This window comes from Temnothorax nylanderi, unplaced genomic scaffold, assembly GCF_030848795.1.
Source record: "Temnothorax nylanderi isolate EJ_2023f unplaced genomic scaffold, tnyl_v1.0 TNYL_tig0712_pilon, whole genome shotgun sequence".
NCBI lineage: Eukaryota > Metazoa > Arthropoda > Insecta > Hymenoptera > Formicidae > Temnothorax > Temnothorax nylanderi.
This window is the reverse complement of record NW_027249774.1, coordinates 31283-53818: the sequence shown is the minus strand read 5'-3', so window position 1 is coordinate 53818 and position 22536 is coordinate 31283. Positions and strand designations below refer to the sequence as shown.

General features: G+C 33.6%; 1 long non-coding RNA gene across 2 annotated transcripts in view; it reads right to left on the bottom strand.

The window, feature by feature from the left end:
• LOC139784947 (uncharacterized) overlaps positions 1 to 22536 on the bottom strand; it is a 30019-nt gene that overhangs the window by 3989 nt on the left and 3494 nt on the right. For both annotated transcript variants that reach the window (XR_011721729.1, XR_011721728.1), the window contains exon 2: positions 16480 to 16718. This is a non-coding gene — a long non-coding RNA (uncharacterized lncRNA). The remainder of the gene's footprint in view (positions 1 to 16479; positions 16719 to 22536) is intronic.

Here is a 22536-nt window from a genome sequence, read left to right as displayed (position 1 = left end):
TATATTTTTTCCATAAGAAATATATTTGCTATAATATCCTATAAGCCTTTTTCTTCCTTAAAAGTTTCTACACGCTATACAGTTTTATAGTTTCAATTGCGTATATTTGCATAAAATAGAGTAAATAGACTAACGCAATGATATGTGAAAAAAAGCGTAATGTCATGGTGAGACGTATCGATCTCTCTGTATAATATATATTGAGATAGACGGCACAAAAAGTAATATATTCCTCCGTGAAGTCTGTAATAGTCTGCATACGTCTTGTTCACAGGATCCTCGAGCCGACATTACAGACTATACGATGAACCTGAATACATACGTGAGTGCCACGAAGTGCAATATCCATATACGGGGTGTTCCGCGACCTGCCCGACGAACTTCGCTTACAAATTCTTTGTGCAATTTAGAGTAAATATATTTTTTAACGAGAATATTGAAATGTACGTAGTCTTCTAAAAATTTTAACATTAAAATGTAAGGTTAAAAATCGGTATTTAATACTAAAGATTGCGAAGTAAAGAAGTATGGCATCCTATAAAACTTTGCTATAAAAAATCAACGACACACAAATTTCTTAAAGTGACTATAGAGAAAATCTGTTATAAAATAGTTTGTACGTGTATATGCAATTCAGTAAAACATTTTGGACCCTTAAAAATCAAGTAGGTTTTACGTTGCAAACTGAAACGTTCAAACTGAACATAACGTGGAAAGCAAGGGTGGTGATATTGAGGATACATTCCTGGACCGACAGTGATGTTGGCCGTCTGTGAGATCGGACTATGGGGGTTGCCATGGCGATGGGATGGTTCTCAACACGTGGTTCGCTGGCGAGCGCCGGCGACATTTTTACCTATTAACGAGCCGCGGGGTGCATTCGGGTGCATAAAAAGGGTCGCACCCTCTGGCAAAGACAAGAGCACAAAGAAGAAAGACTTTTACACGCTTTCTTCCGTGTTTTCTTCGTTCGAGGATGAAGACGGCGGAAATTTAGCGGCAGAATGGTGTAATTAGAGAAGATTTTAACACGTTGCTTCATAATGCACTCCCGTGTATTTAACTGAAACAACATCCTCATCTACTTATTGACTCATAGATACACAGCACAAAATAGTAGAAAAACTGAATATTTAAGTTATAAAAAGTTGTGAAAATTTTCAACTATGCGTCACATTGTATTTGCTTCGATAAGCAATAATACTTGAAATAGTAAAATTAAAAGAATTAATATTATAAAATGCTTTACTAAAAATACTTTAATTAAATATCGCTTTTATATGATTTTTTGTTATATTATAAGTAAATTTTCTTTTAATTATTTATTATTGTCAATTATGAAAAGGGGAATTCCAATTAATTATTTAACTATGATAGCAATTTCTTACGACTTTTTTCGCTCTTTAATAATTTTGTAGTTTTTTATACTGTAAATAATAAAACAATATCTCCATGCCACAATATATCAAGAAATTGCGCATGAGAATTCCAATATTCTCATCTCATTGTGAGGAATTCGCGATATTTAAGTAATTAAGCACGCGCAACTTCAAACGCGCTGTCATAGCGATGTGCGTGATGAAAGAGAGAGCTTATAAAGGATAAAAATTTGGGGATGTTTGGGGTTGCGTCCCCGTGTCTTCCTTCAGGATGATCAAAGAGTGGCAAAAGGCAGCGATGTCTCGGGACATTTTCGATGTTTTCGTAAATACGAATCTCTGTATCCTAACAGAGCCGCGTTGATTTGAATACGCTCCTCTGAGATGGAAGCATAACGCTTTCATAAACAAAAAGCGTAAGGTAGTAGTCGGGGCGGAACATCGAGGTTTCTGTCGCAATGGATATAAGCACGCACGAGCGAAGTACATTCAAAAAAATATCAACCTGGTTAAACTAAAACTATAGCAGGTGCATTATGTGAAAATTCTACAATTTTATTTTGCCAAATATGGCCTTGACCACAATATAGCATCTAATATAGTATCAAAGAACTAATTCCACATAATACAAATAAAAAACTTAAAAACTTAAAGCAAACTTCTAAAATATTTGCAATTTTTTCAGAAAAAAATATTTAAGTAAAATTTGACTGTTTGTCAATCTTAAAAAATAGGCATTTTTATTTAAAAACTTAAAACTTATTTTTTCTCATTAATCAAAGTACATTTGCAGATTATTTTAATTTTTAAACGTGTCATTTTGCATAAATATGCAAGATCTGTCAAACTTATTCAATTTTTCTTATTACAGATTTATTTATATTCTGCATTTGCGAAATCTTAATTTTCTATCTAAAGTAAATAAATAACTCTTAATAATTAACTTATTAGTAATAATTAAATTAATACATTAAATAATGAATAAATTTTATTTAAATAAAAAAGCCGCATTTCATTAATTTATAAATAAATTTATGACTAGCGAATCATTTATTCAACTTATTTTATTTAATATTATTGGTCTTTAATAAAAAATTTGTATTCTTCGGGTAGTCTCCAAATTTCATTTCACACAGAGTAGGTAATGTATTTTACCCAAGTTAGCCTAAAATAAAAGTAAATACAAGATATTTGCACAATATCCAAGATGCTTCCGGTTTTTCTTTATATTGAGCAAATTTTACAATGTATCAAGGCATTTCGAGTGATCGTGAGGCAAGTTGGCGGTAGTACGGGGATGCAATAAGAAACGCGGTTTATCTATTCAAATATAGGAATTGCAATCTGGTTTCGTATTCAAAGTGCGGGCTTGCGCTCGAAAGCGATTCCAGACATTGGAGGAGGGGGGAGGGTCGTCTCGTTACAATTGGAACGCTGCCAATCTTAGAGGAAAATTTATGGCGCCGACGGCGAATTCGTCCGATTCCTCTCGCACGCCTGTCTGGTGTATATATACATATAACACATACATATGTGTACATACATATATGTATGTACACATACATACACGATCCGTGATTTCCTTTTGCGGATTATTAAGGCAATTTTGATTATTCGCTAAGATTATATGCGCAAGCTATGCGATAGAAAATCTTCTTAATAAATATGAATAACAACGTATCTTAGAATATGTCACAGTATTGGTTATTTAGTATAAAAATTAATTTAACGCTGCAGACTGTGCATCTTTATTGATGTAGAGAAACGTCATTACTTTATAAAGTTGTCGTGATTCAAAGGAATTCTCACCGTGACGATAATCGAATGTCGTGTCGGAAAAGTGCCAGAAAGCAGGCTAGTGGTATACTCTCGTAACAGCTTCCAGTCACGAGACTGTGCGAGCGAAAGGGAATTAGAAAAGCTGTCGATTATGATGATCATCGACCGGAAAAATACGGCCTCCCACCGGCAATGTCTTGTTCTTTTTCCTTTGCCTGTTTTCTCTTATTTTCTCTCTTTCTCATTTATTCTCTATATGTCATCTGATAGAAAGCTTTCTATCACTGTGGAGAAAATATTACGATTGGTGCGGTTGTGAGGATTAAGAAAGATAGAATCGACAGCTAAAAGTAAAAGTTTCAAGAAAAATTTAGACCGCAAATATCTTCGATAGTTATTATACACGCGATTGTGCGCGACAAAGCAATATAATTATAGTGCGCCAGTTTCAATTAGAATAAAGTGTGTTATTAAATTTGCGTATGTGCGTGAAAGATTAGTTTGTTATATAATTATTAATAAAACTACTACAATATTTCGCTTCATTATCAAAGTTACTTAATACATATTATATATTATTCTTTATTAATCTCCATTAAATAAAGAAACTGAACTGGACCTGCAGCTTCTCACGCGCCACTACATATAACGAAAGTTCGAGGAACTCTCAAGTGCTTCTCGCAATATGTAGCGGACAGCTCTTACTCCGAAATGAGAATCACGCATTATGAGAAAAGTATTTCTAGTTCGCAGCTGAGTCATGCATGTGTGTTCAAAATATGTTCGCAGCGACGAAGTGCGACAAGAGTCCAATTTATATATTCTAGTTATTCAATTACAATAATTTTATGAAACGCCATTATTTCACAAATACAAAAACTATTTTATCGCACACACATTGTATTTCTTTAGTAGAAACAATGAAATATATTTAGAAAATAATTATGTATTTGTTTATTTTACTCTCTATAATATAGCATAGATTCTTAATAAAAAATATAAATTATATATTATAATATATAATGTATATAATAATATAAATAAGATATAGAGTAGAATGGGGCAAAAGTTACGCACTTAGTTTTTGATCCCATATTGGGATCTGACATCCCTGGCGAAAATTTTTAGTGAGAGAATGTGTTTATATTTGTTTATAAAGAGTTTTATCAATGGTTACACTATTTATGAAGAGTTTTATTAATGTTTACACTGTTTGGAAGCATGTTGCAAACACTTGGTTAACTCTCTGCTGACAAAACATTTTATAAATACTTAGAAAATTATAATGGAAACGTTTGACACTATGTTATTAAACACCACTTAAACATTTTATCCCTGGCAAAAATTATTAGTGAGAGATTGTGTTTATATTTGTTTATGAAGAGTTTTATCAATGGTTACACACTATTTATGAAGAGTTTTATTGATGTTTACACTGTTTCGAAGCACGTTGCAAACCGTCTGCTATAACAAACATTTTATAAATATTTAGAAAACTATAATGGAAACGTTTAAGACTATGTTATTAAATGCCACTTAAACACTTTATAAGAAACGCTTTAAAACCATTTACGTTTCTAAATCATAGATGGCATTCAATGGGATCAGTTTCTCTTATTTAAAATACGACGAACGATGTTATAAGAACGATAGATAAATCACGGAACTGCACAACGTGTATTAGTTGTATCGTGGAGTCCACTTTCATAGTAAAGTGTGGCACACTTTTGGATTGATATAACGTTCATATAACCTTATTGTATCTTTATTTTTGAAGACTGACAATAATTAAATAAACATAAAATGTATCTCTAGCGAAAATAATAGATATGTTTATTGAGAGTTTATAAGAAGTTTGAAGGTGTTTTAAGCAGCAGTTCACAGCGCTGCTTAAAACACCTCGTGAACATTTGTAACACTCGAAAAACACCACACAACACTTTCCGAACGCGTATTAAACATAGCCGTGAACATCTCATAAACAATTCCATGTTCAAATTTACATCTCATAAACAATTTAATAAATGTTTTAAAGCACAAATAAAACATCTACTCAACACTTAAGCAAACTTCTTATAAACTTTCAATAAACATATTATTTTCGCCAGGGATGGAGGCGGGGCTTAACCAATATGGTGTCCATCGGCTCACAGTTTCGCACGTCAAGCCTATACAATGCCACGAGATCTGTATACCCCTCAGTGCTTTCACTTTCGACCACCAGATGTCATGGCGACGAATGTCAGATCCCAATATCTACCGTTGAGATATAGCTAGAGTCTTGAAATTTAAACTGTAAAATCTTCAAACATTCTTTTTCAAAATTTACTAGGGCCCATGTCTATATTTTGAATACATTCCATGTAATAAACTTTTCTTGAACTGATTGCAAAAACGCACTTTTGCCCCACCGGTAGGGCAAAAGTTCGCATGCAGTAGGGCAAAAGTGCGCAATGCAGGTATATTTGTTTTCGTGTAAATTAGGTTGACAATACTGAGTTAATTCGTAAACTGTCATGACTGAGTGGCGCCGTATGACGGCCGATTCGACTGAACAGCGTTGAAACTATTAGTATTTTCGATTTGTTGACTCGACCCGACTCGGGTCAGATCGAAAGTTCAGTTTAAACTCGATGACTCTTAACTATCATGATAGAAAGCATTTATTAAATTCCATCACATATTCTTAGCATTATGGCGGCATATTATCATATTTCGTTATTATTTTTCCGAACTTTTAATCTGACTCGAGTCGGGTTGAGTCAACAAATCGAAAACGCTATATGAGGTAAGTTTTATTTTTTTTTCAGCTTTCTGTTATAATATTTTGATTTCTTCCAAACTGTAGGGGAGACCGGGGCCTAACCGTCGCCGGGGTTGAACCGTCAAATCAAATATCTCGGAACCTGTATATTGTGTGAACTCGCTATTAACATTGTAAACGCTGCTTATGGTACCCATGTGACCAACGGAGTTTCGGCAGGTTACCTGCCGTGTTATGATTTTTACGAGGGCAAACGTGTTTTCGGAAGGTGAAAGTTACATTTTCTGCGCGTGGAAATTTTGTAATATCTGCAATAATATTTGCTCTCCAAATCTCGAGGTACGCGATTATAAAGAGTAATGCATGCTGAACACGAATTCAGTGTAGTTTTTTCATTATCGTTGATGTCTAATATTTCGTGGGCGATCAAACCTGAAACTTGTGTTTGGGGTTAATCCGTCAGTAAGCAGTCCGGGTGCATTTCCAAGGCATTTCCGGGCATTTCCAGGCTCACTGCATATGGAATATGGATGAGGCGGGAATTACAACCGTTTAGACACCGAATAGAGTCATCGGACGTCGAGGAGTGAAACAAGTCGGGCGAGTGACTTCTGCGGAAAGAGGAACCCTCGTAACTATTTTTTAATAATGTTTCGCATAAAAATTTTATATAAATTTTTATATTTTTCTCTTAAAAAACAATTATTAAGATGTATCCTATCATTTTTCAGGATTAGATGTACGTATATGTATTGAAAATGCAGTGTGACGTTAAACCCCGGCATTTTTGAGATTTCAATTTTTCCACCGTTGTCGTTTTTGCTCTATATCGGTTAAACAAAGCGACGTAGATAAAAATTTCCTATATAAATTTTGTAGCTAAAGGTTCACTCTTTACAGTGGTATACCACTTTTAACTAAAATTATTTATTTTCTTGTTAAAAATCGGCACCGAAAAAAAACTGACGGTTAGGCCCCGGTCTCCCCTATTTCATAAGTAGAAATAAACTTAAGTAAATCATTGATAAGACATTTTGATTAACTCGTTTCTGGCGTGTGTCATGCATGCTATTAGACATTTCAAATTGTTATCCGTATATACTAACGCTTACCGGTAATTTAGAAAGTGTCTCATGCCCCTTAGAAAGAGACAAAGAGTGAGTTAATCTAAGATTAAAAGTTAACTGACGTTTGTGAAACTGGGCCTTAGAGTTAACTTCGGATATCAAGTGCAAACTTTTGCCCCACCATGATATGCGCACTTTTGCCCCACGAGATAACAATTTGAAATGTCTACTATAGCATGACACACGCCAGAAATCAGTTAATCAAAATGTCTTGTCGATGATTTACTTAAGTTTATTTCTACTTATGAAATACAGTTTGGAAAAAATTAAAATATTACATCAGAAAGACGAAAAATAAAATTTACCTCATAGTTTCAATGCTGTTCAATTGAATCGGCTGTTATTATATATGGCGCCACTCAGTCATAATACCTTATAAATTAACTTACAATTAGTGTTACCAAGCTAACTTACAGGAAAACAAGTAATACCTGCACTGCGCACTTTTATCCGCCGCGCACTTTTACCCCACTCTACTCTACATCTTTTATATGCATTATATATTATATATAAAATATTTCTCAAAAAGTATGTTACGATTATCTGAAAAGTATAGACAGAACTCTCCCCCCTTTCTACTTGCTTATCGTGAAATTAACTCTACGTTCGCAATTCTGCGAACACCGTTATCTCGTGATATGTTCAAATGTCACGAGAACTGCAGGAGCACCTTGCAGACTCCGCATAGTCGGTAATTTCGATAAGCGCAAACTTAATTAACACGTCGAATAGAGGGACGGCCTCCGCCAATATCCGGTATTGTCCAACGGGAGAAGAAGGATGAGATACTACCCCGCGCACGCTGGTCGATTTAATCTCTCTCTTGATTAACCATGTCGTATGGCGCCTGATAACTCGGTTATGTTCAGCGACGTACGCGAGAGCTTCCTTTCTCTCCGGGACAATTACTTTCGTCGCTACTCCTCGTCTTGAGAGATCATGTCCTATGGAGTTCGAATCAAGTTTCGAAGCGATCGGGTACGTCATAATACTATTCTTCGTGCGCGGGATCCGATAAACTGCAGGGAGAAAGATAAACATCTCTTCTTAGCAACAATTTAAAATCTGCGAGGGGCAAAGATAAGTGGACAATATACAGAAATTATATATACGGACATAAATTAAGAAAGTTGTTTTATTGGATAAAAATCTTGATTTAATAAAAATATATAGAATAAAAGAAAATGCATTAAAAAAGCATTAAATACATGTTAAAAGTGTTATACAAAATGGAACATTTTAATCGAGACACAAGTTATTGATCAAGGATTATATAATTTCTCACTCACATAAAAAATATAGAGTAGAGTGGGGTAAAAGTGCGCAATGCAGGTATTACTTGTTTTTCTGTAAGTTATGTTGGTAACACTAAGTTAATTTATAAGGTATCATGACTGAGTGGCGCCATATGTAATGACAGCCGATTCAATTGAACAACATTGAAACTATGAGGTAAGTTTTATTTTTCATCTTTCTGATGTAGGGGAGACCGGGGCGAAGTCGGCCCCGGGGCGGAGTCGTTTTTGCAATTATCTCGAAATCTGTATGTTGTGTGAACTCGCCATTAATACTGTAAGCGCGGCTTATGGTGCCCACGTGACCAACGGAGTTTAGTGAGGTTACGTGCCATATTGTGATTCTTATCAAAGCAAACGTGTTTTTGCAGGTCGAAAGTAAAATTTCTTCCGCGTCGAAAGTTTGTAATATCTTAAGTATTATGGCCAGTCTACAATGAGTCGTTAGTCGTTAGTCAGATGTCGGAAAAAATAGTAAGCGTATCGTAAGGCAATCGGAAGTCTGTAATCGGTGATCGTAAGAGATGGCATTTGGCCAATCGCTTATGATCGCCGATTACAGACTTCCGATCGCCTTACGGTATGTTTATGACTTTTTCCGACTCTCTTTTCGTAATCAGCGACCCCAAAAACCCCCGAGTAACGAGTTTCAAGTGAATCTGATGAATTTAAGAAAAATTTGTCCGCCATATTGGATCCGCCATTTTAAATTTTTAAAATCTGACTTCAGATTCGTAATCAGCAGCCAAAAATCTTAAAAGAACCATTTCGGCTGAATTTTTTGGACATTATTATTGGAGTATAAATGTGAAGCTGCTATATTTTTTGATTGGACATGGTCAACTTTGACCCCCTATATTTCTTAAACGGGGCATATGTTCATCTTGAAATTTTGCAGGGATTATTGGGTCATCATAAGTAACCATTTGGCATAAAAAAAGTTTCAAAAATCGAGGTACCGAAAACGGGTATTTTTTGCCGATGCTCTGAGCGTTTCAAAATATCGTATTAATGCTCTTCAGCTTGAGAAGTAAATCAAAGCAACGTATTATTAGTTAAAAGAAAAGTTTCTATTACTATACGACATGTCATTTTGAACAACAACAGTAATTTATTGTAAGAAAATGACTGAAATCAAACGTATGTAGGGATGGGGTATGTTGGCTCATATCAAGGCATGCTTAACTTGACTTGTTGTTGCCGCGCGCGTGAGACCTGTGTGAGCATGTGATTTGCTATCTACAATGCTGATAGAAGCTAGATATATATTTATATTAATATTTTTATATTGAAGAAAGCTATATTTAAAATAGTTTACAATTGTTTTTCTGCAACAGCATTTTGCTATTCGATTATTATATAAAATAACTTTAAAAGATACAATCTTTATCAAGAAGTACATATCTGTTACCCGTTTTGTGTTTCTATTACGTTTTCATTAATTTAACATGGACTTTTGTCGCATAGCCAACTTACTCTACTATCGGGGCAAGTTGGCTACAATGCAGCATGTTCGTATTTCACTTATTACAAAGAAACTATACAGTATACAGGAGCGTTCCTGGCATGAAAATGTAGAGAAAGGTTCTCTCTATCATATTAGTATTGTTTAATCATGAAAATTAGTTGTTTAAAGGCTCAAATGCCGAAATTGTGAAAACGGTGCCAACAAGCCCCGGTCTCCCCTACTCTTTATTGTCGACTGTAACTAATAATACTATCTCTTTTCTTGTTTAATATACATATACTATCTTTTACTCTCTCCAATAACTCTTTTTATCACACATTTATCATAAATACAACAAGATAAAGGGACAGACACGATTACCTCATATAGTAACAGTTATAGCAAATAGTAGTAAATAGAATGTCGTCCATATCACGTCTGCATCGATAAAAACATATTGATATCGCTTGATAGCTAAGTTTTTCGTATAGTACGAGCGTTCAAGCCAAACCGGGACTTTTAGATTGTTTAGGGTATAAAACAAATGCGATCGCAACGAGTTATTCATGATGGTAAGTGGCATGTGTCTCCTATCATCGGTAGATCTGGTTTGATCACCAAGAGCGTTCTTTTTCTCTAAAGGACAATGCACGACCCCATACTGCCCACGTACGCATTACCTGCACATTGCTGGAACTCGGCTGGAAGATATTGCCTCATCCTCCTTACAGTTCGGATCTCGCTTCGAGTGACTTCCATCCTTTTGGGCCCTTAAAAAACTTCTTAGAAAGCCAGCATTTCAGCACTAATGTCAAAGTAAAACACGCTGACCAATCTCCTTACAATCTAGACAAATCTTTCTATGCTGATACTTTTCTGTTATTCTATGTCTCAAAAGTCCCGGTTTAGCTTGAACGCCCCTCGTAAATGGGCGCTGTTTTTCTTGGTTCATTCGGAAGGGTCTGATCTAACGGTCGGCATCGTTGATAAATAGAGAACAAGAGAGAAAGAAAAGGGAAGAGACGAACGACGTGCGACAAAGTGAGCTCATTGTCGATCGATCACGCGTCAAGGTGTATTCCGACGCGTGCCATTAAATTCCGCTTCCCGTTAACGGGGAAAGGATAATGACATCAATGCCACTCTCTCTTCCCAGCAAGACTTAAGACAAATAGAAAATTTATATTTGTCCAGCACAGTTAACTTTTGATTCGTGAAAATCATTTTCTCGAGCGCGAAATCCAATTTGTGCATCCACTAGTTTTCTATTTTTATATCCTGTCTTTGATATTAGTCTTTTCTTTTGCTAAAATCTTTCTCTACACTGCTGGAAAATTTTTGTAGTTTTGTTAAAAAAGGTCCTTGTTAAAATTTTTGTGTAAAATAAATAATTAACACATTATACATGTGTAGATTTAACATATGCCTACTATGTTAATTGAACTTAACAAATTAAAAATGTAAAATTATTAAAATAATTTAAAAAATATATTAAAGTAACAATTTGAACTTATTTATTAAATGTGTTAAAATTTACAGAAAAAGAATGTTGATTTTACTCTATAACAGAAGTGGGAATAAAAATTTACAGAAAAAGAGTGTTAATTTTATCTTACAATCTTAACTTCAACATAAAAAGTTATGTTAATTGTACACATAATTAACCTCAAATTATGATCAGAATTATATTTCCTTTCTGTTGAAATATTTTAACATAGTATCAGTGTTACTATTTAACATATGCATATTATGTTAAATTAACACAAAAATTTGAGTGGACCGTTTGGGACATGTGATTTATGTTATATTTAACACACATTTTCCAACAGTGTAGAATTTAAAAAAATGTAAAAATAAAAGTATTGAGTTGCAACATGTCCGACGGGAAAATGTCTGATATAATTTTCGTAGGTCAACAAAAAATAATATATTTTATTATTAAAGGAGAAACATTTTTGGATATACACATTAAAACAGATTTGAAATTAAAATATATCAGAATAAAATGATTCGAATATTCCAATTTTAACATTAAGTTTTAATCTTCTTCATGACCTAACTTTTCGTATATCATTAGGTAGATTTAAATATTTTTATATATTATACTATTTTTTTCGGAGATATAAAAAATATATTTTATTATCTAGAAAAAATAGCTTATAGCGCAAAAATTGTATTTTATTTTTTATGATAAGTATTAAATATAATAATATAACAATTAAACATAAAAAGGAATTGAATAATGATTATTCTTACAATCAATCGTTAAATAAGACTTCAGAAATTCTACAGATCTTTGACGATACTCTTGAGGACAATACTCGACTTACGAGGTGAAATGTCGTTTATTCTCGCGAGTAAAAAGAAAAGTTTGAATAAAGAGGGTAGACAGGAAGCGAGAACGGGTCAAGGAGAACAGAAGTCAGGTGTTTTAGAGCGACTTCCGTGCATCGGCCTATCCGGTTTCTTGCATAGAGCGAAACCGAAGCCGAAGAGCGTCTCCTTAAGTTTCACAGCCTGGGAGACCCGTTCACCGTATTACAGCGAGTTTAAGTTACCCGAGTTGTAATACGCGACACTCTCCGCTCGCTAAGCATTACGGACGGTTTCGACTGTCCATACAATTTTCTGTTTTACGTTTGCAATCTTCAATGAATACCTTTAATAATAATATGATAAGCTTAACTGATATTAAGTCTATGCTTCAAAACAAAAGCCTGTTAAAAATGTATTGTTAATTTTGTAAATTGTATAAAAAGGCGTGGAATAGAAAAAATAATGTTAAATTACAAAAGTTAAAAATATTAACTAAAAACATTACCTACACCTACACTATTTATTCGACAGTTCAATAAAAGACCCGGAAAAAGAGAATAATTATTATAGTTTTTACATCTACTACAATTTTGGTTTCAGAAATATCCTGTCGTACTACAATTTTACAAAATTTCAGAATAAATCATAAAAAAGATCTATTTTAATGTAATTATAATGCCACAGCTACCATATATAATGTACTAGCTGCCCCGGCGAACTTCGTACCGCCTAACAGTCAATGAATGTAGTGATACCTTTTAGCTAAACTTAATTTATGATTTTAAGTAACGTAATAAAATGAATACAAAAAATTTCTCTCTCTCTCTCCCCCTCCCCCCTCTCCCTCCCTCTCTCTCCCCCCCTCTCTCTCTCTCTCTCTCTCTCACAACATTAATAACTTCATATACAATTTTTTAAAATTCGATCAATTAATTCCCGAAAAATTGAAAAAATTTTAGTACCGGCTTTCAAAAAGATCGGTAACAAAAAATTATACACTTTATAGCACTCCCCGGAAAATTCTACCCCTGTTTGATTTATAATTCTTTGAGATTTGGTCAATTATTTCCCGAAAAATTAAAAAAATTAAAAAAATCGGTTTCCAGAAAATAGATAACAAAAAACTACACACTCTATAGCACTCCCCGGAGAATTCTACCCCTATTTTATATGGTTCTAATACAAATTCGGTCCAATAGTTTTTAAGTTAAAAACGTACAAACATACACCACCCGTAAGAATTAAAAAAATTAAAAAAATCGGTTTCCTGAAAATAGATAACGAAAAACTATACACTCTATAGTTTTTTCCGGAAAATTCTACCCCTATTTTATATGGTTCTAATACAAATTCGGTCCAGCCGTTCTTGAGTTATAAATGGTGTAACTAACCCGACTTTGTTTTATATATAAAGATTAGAAACTCCTATTTAGAATTAATAATATTGTTAAAATTTTCAATTTAAAAAAATTTGTTGTAAAGATTAATAACAGTTATGTGATCAAATGTTGAATCTATTACACTGCAGAAACTTAAATAAAGAAACACGGATTTATCGAAACAATCTACTGAGCATTGTATTTATCATTTGCCATACTGTATTACTTATCAATTTTAACATCGAATTTGTGTTCAGCAATTTAAAAAATTCTTACTTATGTTTATTAAATAAACAATTAAAAAATATAGATTGTGATACAAAATTCCAAAATATAATGACTTGATTTATTTTTCATTTTATTAATTTCCCCACAATATAATAAATCTCATACTTTAATCACGAAATCTTATTAAGGAGGATTAAAAGTTCTAACGATATACTTAATTTTGAATGGAACAAAAACTGTTCCAAGACTTTCACATGCCGTAACTGTAGAGCATGTAGAGCATAAATATGCGTTAAAATACCTTTTTATAATTTTAATTTCAAATTTCTCAAAATTGCAAACGTGACAAAGTATTTCAAAGGCAATTATGGAATTAGGTACATTTAAAAACTACGAGGAATAACTAATTTTCTTTCTTAAAAACAAGTCATTTTTTAAATAAAACTATATGTTTAACGAAAAGAAAACGTTTCCAACGACGTGTGTCTCTGCAAACTGTTCCTCGTCATCGTTTTTGGCACGGTGCCAAAGTGTCGCATGCTTTTGTCCTGTGTAATATCAACTCGCGAGTAATATTTTCGTCTTTCCTCTTCGACGATGAATAACGATATGCGTTCTCAAAGCGAGTACAATGACGAGTGGCTGTTCGGCTTAAGGGAAACCGGAAGAACATCGGGCGGACGTGCATATCCCCATGGAGACTAGATCTAGATGTACTTTCAAAGGACTCTCGAGTCGATATATCCGCAACTCGGAAAATACCGGGAGACTTCTCTTTTTTCCCCCCGGAGGATTTGGAAGTCAGACTCGATTTCCACGGAGTAGAAATGGGTTTTTCTACCGTCGGCTCGCGAGGAATTCTGCGGAGAAAGGATCTCGTCAAAGCGAGACTTGCATTGATATTATTATCCTTCGACACACGTCCTCATGGATTTGTGAAAATGTTTTCCACCCACTCTCTACACGATTCTTCGGAATAAAGGGAATTTCACTCGCTAGGATTCCGTAAATTATTATTAGAAAATCAACAATTCACACAATTTTGAAGTAGGTACATAATAATTTAACCCTGATTATATTACATGATTAAGTAACTTTAGTCTAGTATTCTGTGAAATATAATAATTCACTCATTATTTGTGATAACTTATATGACGTCAATTATTTCGATAAATATTGACGAACCACGATTGTGGTCAAACATCAAGAAAAAAATCCTATTTGTTCGAACAATACTAACTTTGTGAATGAAGCAACTCGTCAAGATACCGAGGAAATCATGCGAAACACTATTCTATATACGTTCCGTCTAACGTTACAAGAGACTCGCACAGTTCAGCGATCATTTAATCTTGCGGTGATGATGACGAGCAAGCGGCTTTGTTTTTTTTTATATCGCGGAAGAAGCCCGTAAAATAAAAAAAGGAAACGATCTGATGGCTTCTAGAAAGAAAGGAGTGCCCTTTGGGAAACTAGGGATCTCCACGGAGGTCTCTTTGATTAAATGGAAGACACGATCGTGGAAAATCGTTGGAATCACATTTCTGGACGATTTGCGCGCCACGTTAATTATGTATCGAATCGAAAAAGTATTTATTTTGTTGCGTACATAAAGTTTTCTATGGAAAATAATTGTATGCATATCATTATTCCAATAAATATGGATTATATAAACAAAGATTATATGAATCAGTATTAGAATCCCTTATTTTATTGCCGAATGTCTAATTGCGTAATTATTTAAATAATTTAAAAAAATACTGCATTTTATTTTGACGTTTATGAGAAAACCGAAGGTAGAATTATCATCAATTTGTATTTGTTGTGTTAAATTATTTTATTTTTAGTTACAGCATGTAATGCTTAGCAAGAATCTTTAATTCATTTTTTTAAATTTATTCAGCAAACAAATTATAATTTGCAAAAATATCTTGCGCTTTTTGTATTTTTAAAACAAAAGTCTATTATGTATAATATCATACAATATAATTTACTATTTGGAGTAAAAGAGACTATTCTGAATTCAATCTCAATCAATTTAATTTCTAATTTGAAAAAAAAATCTTATTTCTTCTTGAAGATTTTTAAAGGAACAACAGGGCGAACTCTCTCTCTCTCCTCGCGAAAACAAGAGAGAAAAAGAAATAACGAGACTCGTCCGGGGTCTATTCGTGGGACCGTAAGCGGATTACGGCTAAAGCGGCTTACATAAGAATCAACCGAAGGGCTTCCTCTCGCGCTCGGCCACTTTGCTATCATATTTCATATTAACTACTGATTAAAATCGATTTCCTCGCACCAACCACAGCGCGCGAGATCCCCAGTTTCCTCTAACTTACTCTATTGATCCTGGATTGCTCGTGCAATAGACCTTCATTTAAATTCGATTACACAATTTACCGATCTATTTTTATGTTTACATTCTAGCTAGAAGGCATGCTTCAATTACCATTTGTGTACCTCGTCATCATTTTTACATCGAAAAATAATACATTCTAACTCTCGAGAGCATGTAAACACGCTGTAAATTCCTATAAGATACATAATAATTTTAATATAATAATTAAATACGTGTTATAAATTCGAGCTACTTTCAACATCATTTTCTATCTATCTTTATTTATAAATACCGTTTGTCTGACAAAGAGAAGAAATAATAAAAACATGAATAGAATAGGCATTCTCGGTGTTGATAGTTATAGTGTCTTAGACTTATTCTTTATATAAGTCTTAGATTTATTATCTATTTTACAAAAAAAATTTACCTTTTAACGCCAATTTCCGCATAGCGGCCTCTGTTGACTGTTCGCGTTGCCACCACGTTTCTGCCGTTGCCATTGCCGGGATTCGTATACAATGTCAGTATGTCGCTGCTGTTAATGTTGCCGATGATCGGCGGCAACATTATGGCAAGAATCCACGATCGGATTTCTCACGATTGAACGACGACGATCAGCATTTTACAGACGCAACGATGCGAGTCGGTATTCAGCTTTTTGCGATTCTTTAGATAGTAAAAAAGACTCCGTTCGATTATTCAATCGCTTCAAAATTTATCGACAAAAATGGATCTCTGGAGATTCATGGACGATTGAGGTGTGAAATATCGGTTGCAAACTTATTATTATTTATTATCATCATCATCATCATCATCACTTGTCAACTTATTAATAATATAATCGGTGGCCCGTTTTGGGACAATTTTATTATAAGTAAAATAATTTTAATGTTAAATATAATCTTCCTTAAAAACAATATTTAATTTCTAAACTAAATTATTAACTATTTAATAATAATTCCAATATTAATATAAAAGCTTCGAAAAATGAATACATAGCAACAGTAGTATATAATAAAAAAAAATCGTTTTAGATTACAATTATGTATACAACAGTCTCAAATCAAATGCAGTTAATAACGGTAGAAAATATTTATCACGGCTCAAAAACGTCCCAGAATTTTCGCGAAAAAATAATGGCAGCAATCGAGCTATACGACGATGAAGAAAAAGGTGGGTTCGAAGTTAAACGCCGAGAAGAGAGCTGGGAACGAGATATCGTGTTTGCACCGGCCGGCCGGCAACTTCCGTCGTGTTCTCTTTCATTTCTCGGCCGGCCGGCCAATATCCACGGACGCGCTCCGGAGACCTTCTCTTTTTTTCGTCCACCGAGGCAATATCGATAATAACACACATTCCTCGCTCCCCTTCCGCGATCACCACGTTTTTTTTTTTTTTTACGTCTGCGAGCAGCCTTCGTCGTAGAGCCGGCCTTCATATTTTTGACACTAGCGTAACGCGGCTGGTGAACGCGTTATATTTCGCCTCTATCGTTGTCCTCGGCAGAGAATACACCGAAAAACACCGTGTAAACGAGACCTGATTGGAGTGTCGCCGATCGCGACCTTGAAGAATACGCTTCTCATTTATGTAACGTGCTTATTTCTACGAGATCTGTTTGAAAGTGGTTTGCGCACTTTCAAAGCTGTGGTGTGTGTGTGTGTGTGTGTGTGTGTGTGTGTGTGTGTGTGCGTGCGCGCGCGCGCGCGCGCGCATTGCATATTGCCCTGCATTTATGTTAATTCGGTATTATTGTACAGTATAATTAAAATTTGTATTAAACATCATAACATGTCATAATTTACGTTAAATTCCTTTTTTTTACAAAGTAATATATGTGGACAGGAATTGAGAGTAAAACGCAATAGTTGTGTTTATAGTTTTAAAGCTGATACTCTCTCTCTCTCTCTCTCTCTCTCTCTCTCTCTCTTTTTTCTTCTGAAGAACTTCTATTTCCAATGTTGTATATTTTTATATACAAATTATGTTATAAACTTTTCTACAGATTTCATTTTTATTAAAATTATCAACAAATATTGATTACGTCGATCACATTTTCGCTGAATAATATATATGTTAATGAATATTGTACCTCTATAAATACATGATTATTCATTATGTCAATTACTCATTTCTAGTGTCATGTGTTTTTATTTTTAGAATTTATTTCTAAATTTCTTTTATCTATGTCACATAAAGTTCTACATTGTTTTCAATTTAATCTTTATTTTTTAGAAAATAGATAATACATTTTTCGATTGGACAATTTTCTCTTGTAAATTCATAAATTGGTAAAAAATACTATAGAGAGGGAGAAAGGGGGGAAAGGAGGAGAGAGAGAGAGAGAGAGAGAGAGAGAGAGAGAGAGAGAGAGAGAGAGAGAGAGAGAGAGAGAGAGAGAGAGAGAGAGAGAGAGAGAGAGAGAGAGAGAGAGAGAGAATGTCTAAAGTATCTAATTAAGTATTTTAATTATGACAACATCTCCGTTCGTGTTTGGTTTGATTAAAGCGTGTAGACTTTAAGTGGAAGGTGTTAACAGAAACTGTGCCCAAATATTGTCGCAGACTCCGAGGAGATTTTAATCTTGTCCATTGCGTTTGAACGTTTTGTTCTTCTCTCAACGTTTGATTCTCGCGTATTTATAGCGATAACCCGAAACTTTCTGCTTACATTGCGCGATAAGGATCCGCGCCGCAAAGTTTTCGATGGTTTCTTTTGTACAATTCCAAAAATTGGATCGATCTTATCGCAATCCTATTTCGGCACTTTGATCGTAAGGTTGCGGACACAATTGTTCGATCGTATTAACAATAAGATGTCGAATCGAGAATACTGAGATTTTCTCTCTCAAGCTGCGCAAACAATTCTATAAATCAATTCTCGAGCTCTTTTCTCAGATTTAGAAAGATATGTAAAATGTAAAAAAATCATTAAAAAAAAATTTATTAACACAATAATGTGCTTATAAATTTTAGAATTATAAAAATATAGAATTTTAAACAATATGAGAAATATACAAAATTTTAATAAATATAATAAATAAAATATAATTCGACTTATATACTTTTAATTATAAAAATATTATTTGTGATAGAATTCGTGGAAATAATTATATAATATTATATCAAGTGAGACGTCTCATATAATTGTCTTACATAATTAAGAGTATAATGTTAATACCTCTCTATCAAGTTAATTACTTCGACGAAGCGACATATGCGAAAATTGTAATTCATCTCTCGTTATTAATTCCGCGTTTTCACCGGTGGAAAAAAATACATTCTAATGGTGATTGATGGTTTTGCTCTCGCTGCTCAATCGAGAGAGTTACGACTCGTTTTCGCAAGTCCGACACGATATGCCGACATCAGCAGTCGCGACGAGACTTAATGACGATCGATGGGCGAATTAATTTAGAGTCCCGCCGTATATAGAGCGTGAAATTAAACTCGAGATCTACAAAGACAAAAATATTCTATCTGCTTGTGTGTCAAGTAAAATTCTGCTTTTTAAATAGAGTTCGTTTTGTTTTTATCGCGGAAAAATTATCTTCGAATCGATCACGGAATTTCCGAAAGAAATATCCTATCGGATATTCTATATAATTACTGGTAACAGTGAGAGATACGAACGACTTTTCTCTCCACATGCTTTCTATTTCGATCTAATTGTTCGTGAAGCATGATAGGAATAGCCGACTATTAAGCGACTTCCCTGGCTATTTTCAGTCGCGCTAGTTTATATTGATATAAAATTGATATAAAGTTTTTTTGTAAATTATATTTATACATAATTTAATATAAATATAATGTCAAATAATGATATAAATGTCAATAATAATTTTGTTGTTGTTGAAGAAATAGCTCTAGAGAAACAGGTATTTTTAATATTTATATACATATATAATATATTACTTTATATGAATTATTTTTATTTCTATCAAAATATATAGCGAAATTGATTGTATTAAAAAAAAGTTTGATTTAAAATCCATCTCTCACGAGATGCTTAACCCTTAAATGCCACACCTCTCAAGAATCTCGTAAATGACACATGGGGTCTAAAAGACCCCAGCATGAAAAATGTCTCCTTACTTATTGATTTTTTGATATTTAATTATGAAAATTATTTTCAATGTTGTTCAAGGCTTAGAAAAGAGAATAAAATGCTTATATTGTTAAAATTTCAATTTCAACATAGTATAAAAAATTAAGATCGCCAACAGTTAAAATATTGGCTCCAAAATCATAAAAATAATAAATAATAAATAAATAAATATGAGCTCCATTTTTTGCGGGAACATTTGAAAATATATCATTCTAAAGGGTCTGGGGTCTGCTGGACCCCGGGTGGCATTTAAGGGTTAATTTCTATTAAAAAATATAATTTCCACATTCAAATATTATTTATTCCATTCTCTCTCTTTACGTATTGTTGGAAAAAACATGTAACTCCTAGAAAAACTTGAACGTCATACATAATTTCCCGTTGTACATCGCGTTTGTACATACCAATACTTCTTAACAGTATTTTGAACAGACTGAGACACATCGCTGTATTTGTTATTCACGCTTGATTGATTATATAGGTACAACGATAAATCATATACTCCGTCCCCTTCTCGTTTCTCTTAAACTGGATGCTTGATAACTCGTAGCTAAATAAGTGCGACATTATTTTTCTTGCTTGTTGCTCTATACTTGAACGCAGAGACCGACATGAAACGTGAAAAATCATAGTTTGAAGAAGGAAGGACGTACATGTAGATGTGCTGTTTCATTGCATGCGAAACAGAAACAGACGCGGCGGCGTTCCTCTTAGCGTTTCGAACGCTTAATCATACGTTGTACACTGTTATTAATCTCTCGCACCCTTTATCTACAACGCGACGATACGATCCAAATGAATTATTATCTCATCTGAAGCATCAGACGATTCAAGAATCTCATGTTCTACGTTTCGAGACGAGATATAAATCAAAGAACTTATCCTCAAACCACCTGAAAATCATATTTTTGCTTATCGCGAAAGATCCAAATCATTTCGTTATCTAGTAACTTAAAAAAAAAAGAAAAAAAATAAAGTCGATTGTTATATTGTTTTTAAAAATAGAAGATTGTTTTAAGATTGAATTTCGAACTAAATATCTATCGACATAGCATCCTTTCGCGTTGTTTCTCCGGAGCAAAGCCGTTAAACTGCATACAAGTCTGAACATTATCCCGGCAATAGAGCGATTACTCATCGTATCGGTCAGTTTACTGCATTCCGATCGTTAAGCAAGCTGCCATTCACGGTGGGCCCAGAGATAAAGCTGTTTTATTCGCGATAAGAGCGCATCTCCTTCCAGGAATATAAGCGCTATCGACTCGAATTAACTTGCTAAAGAACATAATTTTAAGATTTGTCGGAATGTTACTTTTGACGAATAAGAGAAAAGAGAAATCGAAGTTGAGATTACATTAGTCACCTTTTCCACACATACTATCCATTTTCTACTTTTCCTAAATACATATTTTTAAAAGCTTTGTAACATAATATTTTTTAAATTATTATAAATTTATGGAAAATTTGGAAATAGCTTTCCTAATAAAAATAAAAATGCAAAATAAAGTCTTAAATATAATTTGTTCGACTAAAAGTAAAAGTAACAATACCTACAATTGTGGTGAGTGGTCATAAAAGCATATCACTTTCCGTTAGCAGATTTGCCGTTTTTATCACGCTCAGACGTGTGTGCGGCTCGTATCAGCAATAAGAAGACTAAACTTCGTACGATGATTTTCTGTGCGCGGGTCAGTAACGAAGTTATGGTTGAGTGCAATATCATTTTTGTGAAAATAAAGGTTCATAAAAGATTGTTGAGTCATCTGTGCGGTAAATGAATCTGATCTAACTTGTTAGTTGTTTATACCTTAAATATATACTTAATCGAATTTTTTTCACTAAATGTCCGAGAAATGCAAAATGCTAACGTTAAAAACTTCGGAAAATTGAGATAATATGCGTTCAAAGATTTCAAAATTTATAAAAATTTCTATATGCACGATGTTGATTATGACGATGTTGCATAATTGCGTCATTAAGTTTCAATAAATTTTATATATATATATAAATAAATAGAGAAGTTGGTAAAGATTGTAATAAATTACAATGAAATAAATGTATAATATAATAATTATTATAGACTATTTTATTATTAACGCCTTAAACACTTATTATTGACACCTTAAAACACGATAAAAATTATTTTTTTGTAAGATTAATAAAGTGGTTCACCTTGCCCGACATGGTTCAAATTATCCGACAAAAATCTACCTTCGAAAATTTCGCTATAACATTAAACTCACTATAAATAAATAAACGAAATTAGTTAGGAACACGTTGTAACAAACATTTGGCATTACAACTCAGCGTAAACAAAATTCTGCTATCTTTAATAGTTTTCAAGTTATATTGAAAAAGGCTTAGGGTGGTTCAGAAT